Source organism: Octodon degus, unplaced genomic scaffold (genome assembly GCF_000260255.1).
Source record: "Octodon degus isolate 3935 unplaced genomic scaffold, OctDeg1.0 scaffold00286, whole genome shotgun sequence".
NCBI classification, from domain to species: Eukaryota; Metazoa; Chordata; class Mammalia; order Rodentia; family Octodontidae; genus Octodon; species Octodon degus.
Genome location: NW_004524862.1, coordinates 376,804 through 383,361, shown reverse-complemented (window position 1 = coordinate 383,361; position 6,558 = coordinate 376,804).

Genomic DNA, 6,558 nt, shown 5'->3' with positions numbered 1-6,558 from the left:
GTGGAACTAGATCTTCTCTCAATTTCTTATAGAGTTTGGCAGTGAATCTGATATGAGTGGGGCTTTTCTCTGTTGGTAGTTTTTAAATTACTTCTTCAATTTCTTTGATTGATATTGAATTAGAATTATGTGTTTTTTTGACTCAGCATTGATAATTTGTATGTACCTAGGAATCTATTTCTTTTGAATTTTTAATCTTATCAGTGTACAGGTTCTGAAAGTAGTTATTTATGATCTTCTGGATCTGTAGAATTGGTTATGCTTTTTCCCTATTCATTCTTAATTGTATGGATTTGAATTTTTCTCTTTATTTTTCCTTTTTTAAAAAATAAGTTTGGCTAAAGGATCATCTTTAATCTTTCAAATAATCAACTTTTTAATTCATCAGTTCTTTGTATTGTTTTATTGGTTTGAATTGCACTAATTTGTGCACTCATCTTTATAATTTCCACCCTCATATTAAACTTTGGGTTTAAATTGCTCTTCTTTCTCTAGAAGCGTTAGATTCACCATGACATTATTTATTTGAGTCTGCTCTGTTTTTCTGATGTGGGAATTCAACACTAGAAATTTTCCTCATAGGACTTCTTACACTGTTTCCTATAAACTCTGGTATGTTATAGTGTCATTATTGTCTGATATAGAAGCTATCTAATTTATTTTTAAATTTCATCTGTTTGAAATTGTTCCAAAGTTTTTGTAGTTTCTTTTGCCATTGATTTCTAATTTCATTGATCTATGATCTGATAATATAGGTGGGATTTTTTAATTCCTTTGTATTTACTTAAGCATGTTCTATGAACTAATATGTGGTCTATTTTTAAGAAAGACTTGTGTTTTACTGAGAAGAATGGGTATTCCGTTGTTGTAGGTTGGAACATTCTAGTTATCTCTTGAGTCCATTTATTCAAAGATTTTGTTCAGCTCTCATACTTGTGAGTTGATTTTTTTTTGCCTCGTTGATCTATCTATTGTGACAGTAGTGTATTGAGATCTTCCATCATAACTGTATTAGTGGTTGTCTGGTTTTCATGTCCATTAAGGTGTGTTTTATATAGTTAAGTGTGGTGATATTTGGTGCATATATATTTATGATATCACTTCCTCTTGGATTGTTCCCTTAACAAGTATGTAGTAACCTTTGGTGTCTCTTCTCGTTAGCCATGGATAGAAATCCACCTTGTCTGCAAATAGAATAGCTAATTCTACTTTACTGGGGGGGGGGCTGGGGAGATGGCTCAGTAGAATAAGTGCTTCCCTGGCAAGTGCAAGGGTCTGAGTTCAATCCCCGGTTCCAAAAAAAAAAAAAGTACTTTACTTGGTGGGTTGGGGATCCCTATTGCATGGAATATTGTTTTCCAGACTTTCACTTTTAGTCTATAAATTTCTTTAAGTTAAATGTGTTTCTTGCATACAATATATTGTTGAATCTTTTTTTCTTGATCTGCTTTATTTATCTGTTTCTTTTTGCTTTTTGTCTTTTTGAGACAAAGTTTTGTTAAGCATTTCAGGTTGGTCTTGAACTCACTTTGTAGCCCAGACTGGCCTCAAACACACATTGATCCTCCTGCCTCAGTCTCCTGAATGCTGAGATTACAGGTGTACACCATCCCACCCCACCCAATCTGTTCCTTTGATTGATAACTTGAGACTATTCATTGTTCACATTGATATATATATATATATATATATATATATATATATATAAAATTTTTCTGTTATTGATTCCCTTTCTTTTCTGTTCAATTGCTTGCCTTGCAAGGTGAATTCATTCTACTGGGATTCATACAATTGTTATCTGCATTGTTTGTTTGTTTCCAGAATATTCTTCTGGTGCAGACCCCGCCCCCAGGGTGTACTGAGACTGTGACTGAGACTAGGCGTGGTGGTATGCACCTGTAATCTCTGGGTTTGGGAGGCTGAAAAACTGGTGGATCACTATGAGTCCTATCTGTGTAGTGAGACCCTGTAGACTTTTTGTACTAAATACATTAAAACAAAAACAAAAAACAGACTATCCCTCAGAACATTTAAAAAAAAATTTTTTTTTAATTTTATTTATGTGTGTGTATGGCCAGCTCAGCCCACCAGGGGGCGCGGCTGGCTGGCATGTGGTGCTGGGGGATTGAACCGTGGTCCCTGTGCTTTGCTAAGCTTGTTCTAAGTAGGTGCTGCAGACCACTGAGCCATCTCACCAGCCCCCCTCAGAACATTTTTAAGTGTTTATTTGGCATCATACATTTTTTTCAGGTGTCTCTTGATCAATTTTAAATATAATTTTGTGGCACATATTAATCTGGACTGGAGATGGTTTTCTTTTAGGGCTTGAAATGCTTCACTCTAAGCTCTCTTTGACTTAAGAGTCTGTGTTGAGAAGTCTGCTGTTATTTTGATGACCTTTCCTTTATAGGTGATTTGTTTATTTTCTCTAGCAGCTTTTAATATTCTGTTCTTGTGTTGAATTTCTGGAATTTTGACTATCCTATACCTTGTAATTCTTCTGTAATGATGATTAATTAGAAATCTGTATGCTCCTCTTCTCCAGATATCAATTTTTTTCTTATTCTTGAGAAATTATTTGTCATTACTTCCAAGAACAGGCTTTTTAAAATCCATGAAAAAAATCTCCTGATTTTTCTATTTATTCTTATCAGTATTATGTTGTTCTTATTGGCATCACTAGTGGCTACTGGACTGATTTTTTTGTGGTTGCTTTCTATTTTTAAGAAGTCTTTCAGTTGATGATTGTTCACTGCTAATCTGTCTTCTTGATCTGGTTTTCTGTGTTCACATTTGTTAATTCTGTTGTAGATAATTTTTAAATTTCCCATATATCTGTTTGAATCTGTTTTATGGAATCTGGTTCTTTACCATATTGGGCATTCATAGTCTTCATAACTTTCTTCACCTCCTCTTTACAAAACTGTATATCTCTCTGGATTCATTAACCATGTCCATCATCTCTTGATCTACCTGTGTAATTATTTCTCATTTTTTTTCTAGAGACTGATTCAACTGCTTTGTTACTTCCACTGCTACCATTTCAGTAAGTTCAGCTGGGTGCCTTTTGAGTTTTTCCCACCTCAATATCTTTTGTCTATATGAGCTGGAGGTCTTGGGTTGCATCTTGCACTTGTCTTTTCTCATTTTCTATTTTAAAATATTGTTTTCTGTGCTGATATAAATTGCTTAGGGTATGTAGATAAACTTCTAGCATTGAGACCTCTTTAGGAAATGAGTACTTTTCAGAAATGTCTTCTAAGAATAGTTGACTTTTGGCATTTGAATCTGCCCAACATCCTGTCTCTTCAATTTATTAGGGATGAAATGTTGCTGTCTGTTTGGCTTGGAACCTAGTCCTTTGGTACTGAACAATTGTACTGTTTATGACTTCCAGAAAATTTTGGTATTGGTATATAAGAAAGAAAAACTGATCATAACAACCATGTCACCTTGGCTAAAATAACACAATCAGTAATAACAATAGTGTCAAGCACAGTCTAGAAGATGACAGTGTGATAATGCTTAATTTGCCATCTTTAACCATAGGTATAAGATTTATAATCATATGACAAAATCTAATACAAAAATATATACAGTAAATATCCATTTAATAGAATGATTTTACGGTGAGGAAGAAAATTTAAAAGACATAGGAGAAATAGAGAAATAAAAGAAGAGAAAGGGGAAAAAGCAGGGCTGAAGGATAAAGATGGATTACTTAAACTTTTAGAAACTTGTGGGAGCCAGGGAGATGGCTCAGTGGAATAAGCACTTCCCTGGCAAGCACAAGGACCTGAGTTCAATCCAATCCCCGGTTCTGCAAAAAAAATAAAATAAAATAAAATAATTAGAAACTTGTGAAGAGGACAGGTGAGAAAGAATAAAAGAAAAAACAAAAAGGAAAAAGCCCCAGAATCTGAAAACAGCATTCCCACTCATTGCAAAAACAAACAAGAAAGAAAATTCAGTTTCAAGGAAAATAAAGATTTATGTCTAATTCCAAGCCTGTAGTTGTCTTTCAAGGACTACAGTTCTGTGGTAGTGCCCAGTTAAGGATATGACTTTGTCCTTAGGGGTATGACTTTGCTGTCATTGGTAGACAAAGGAAGCAGATAAAACCTAGATCCATGCTGCATGATTTAAGCAAGCTTGCAGTAGAATCAGCTCAGGGTTCTCATTCTAGTGCTTTCACCTTCACAGACCATCAGGCTAACATAGGTCTCTGGATGTGAGTGTGTGGCCTAAGTTGTTTAAGCCTACAACATCCTGGATGCCTCTTGTTGGTTTGATTATGGCTTCCTGACCATGGATGCCTCCTTTGGTTGTCCCTCACTCAGTCACTGTGGGATTTCGACACTGGGAGCTCTGAAATGACAACCGATGGCTATTCCAAGTCCTGTGTTCAGTTTGACCCTTCCTAAAAGGATATTTAGTCAAGTGACCTCTTCAGGGGACCTGGAAGTCATTTGGACTGGAGTCACTCTAAAACTGTTGCAGTGAACAGCATCCACTTATTGTATCAGGTTGGGAGGTCTCAGAAGCTAGAGATCTTTTCATGAAAAGACCTTCAGCCGGTGTTATTTCTTGTCTTCAACCTAATGAGGAATGCAAGAGTAGGGCTAGGTTGACTTAAAATTGAAGCTCCCTTAAACAGGGAGTGAGAGAATCAGGTTGATCCACATAGAAAGAGGAAACTGAAAATGAAAGTGGTGAAGAGCAGAGGTTTATTTATGAGATGGCTGGTGAAGGTGGAGGCAAATCTGCTGAGAGGCAAGCCACCTGGCAAGGAGAACCCGACTGGGATTTTCAGCCTGGGCTCTTTACTTTCCTTATTCTGTTAGGGTTTCTAAGCCAACTGGAGTCTTAGCCTTTGTTGCTGGGATAAGCTGTTGCTGGGGTGAACTGTAGCTAGAAGAAGCTCTTGCTAGAAAGAGCTAAAATTCATGGGGTCTAAGGGCTTTTTAATGAATACATGCAAGCAGGTCCAAGAATAACTGTTCTATACCCGCAAAGGTTTTACAAAGGGCGATTTCCAGGAAAAATGTGGTCATTTTTAGAGCCATTTCATCCATCATATGTCAGTTATTTCATGCCCTATGTCCCTACCTATCATTTACCCTTCTTACTGTCCCTACACACTGCTCTGTTCCACTTGTGCATTTATCCTTAAAGGTCTCTGAAATTATCCTCCCTTACTGTGGCTCTGTAGATTGGATTCTTCTCACTCACAGTGTGTGCTAGGAGCCAGGGAGAAAGAGTACTTGGTTCCTCTTTTCTGTGTTGTGAACTGTCCATTAACTTTCTCTATAAACTCCAATTTTCCATCAGATCTTTCCTGGATCCTGGTAACACACCAAACTCCTTCTTTTCTTCCCAAGTTTTTATTTTCCAGTATCTGTAGTCCAAAACTTGGAGAATTTGATTTGTTGCCATTTATGTTCCACTACTTTCCTGGAAGGCTCAATAGTGTCTTAATTTCCGAAAGTGGAATTCAGAGTGGTGAAGTTGATGAGGAAGCTTGGGTTTAGAGAGGAAATTGATTGTAAATATGCCTTGGCTCTGATTATAGGTTGCCAACAACATCTACCTATGTTCAGGAGATCCATGGTGCAAGGTGCTGACCTGAGTACACAGTCTGAACCTAGAACCTGATCAGAGAGTTATGTGTATTTCAGGGTGTGCATGAACTTCTATAGGGGCACATAAAAGCAGAGAGGAACTCTTGCAGAAAGACAGGCTACTGATTAGTCATGTTTTTCTTGGAGGCAACACATGGGCTATTCAAGGTTAGCAATAACAGAACAGTAGGCCCAAGGGGAGTGAGGTGGGGCAACATTAGTTAAAAAATGTGTTCTTGAAAGGCAGTAATTAGGGAATAAGATATAAGCTATAGGCCATGGCCATGGGAGCTACATGCCATCACCAGCACTCTGGATTCTCACTCCTTTTCTCCTGGTTGAACACAGGCCAAACTCTTGTCTTGTACTCTTGTCTTGTACCCTTGTGCCTGCCTCTCCTGGCTTGTGCCTGTTTGTGGCTTCTGCTGTATCTAGTGGTCACTGTGGGCTTGTTGCACTTTGTGTGCTGGTACCAGGAGAGACAAAAGGTGAACCACCTCCAAACAAGTATGTGCTCATCACAGGCTTTGGCCTGGGCTTCAGGAACCTGCAGGCCAGATGTGGGGCTTGAGGGTGCTGGCTGTGTGTCTGAAAGAAGTGAGGGCTGACCTGATAGCTCAGGGAACTAAAGAGTCTGCTTAGGCAGAGCACAGTGGCTGGGGTTCAGTCCCCAGTGTGCTGTGCCTGCCCCACCCCGGGGCTCACTGTGAGGGCAATTGAGATTGGGGGTGGTGGCGCACACCTGTAGTCCCAACGCTTGGGAGGATGAAAACAGGATGATCATTACGAGTCTGATCTACATAGTGAGACCCTGTAGATCCTGTATCCCCTGTACTAAATACATTAAAAGAAGAAGAAGGAGAAGGAGAAGGAGGAGGAGGACGGTGAGAATGAGGAGGAGGAGGAGGAGGAGGAGGAGGAGGAGGAAGAAGAAGGA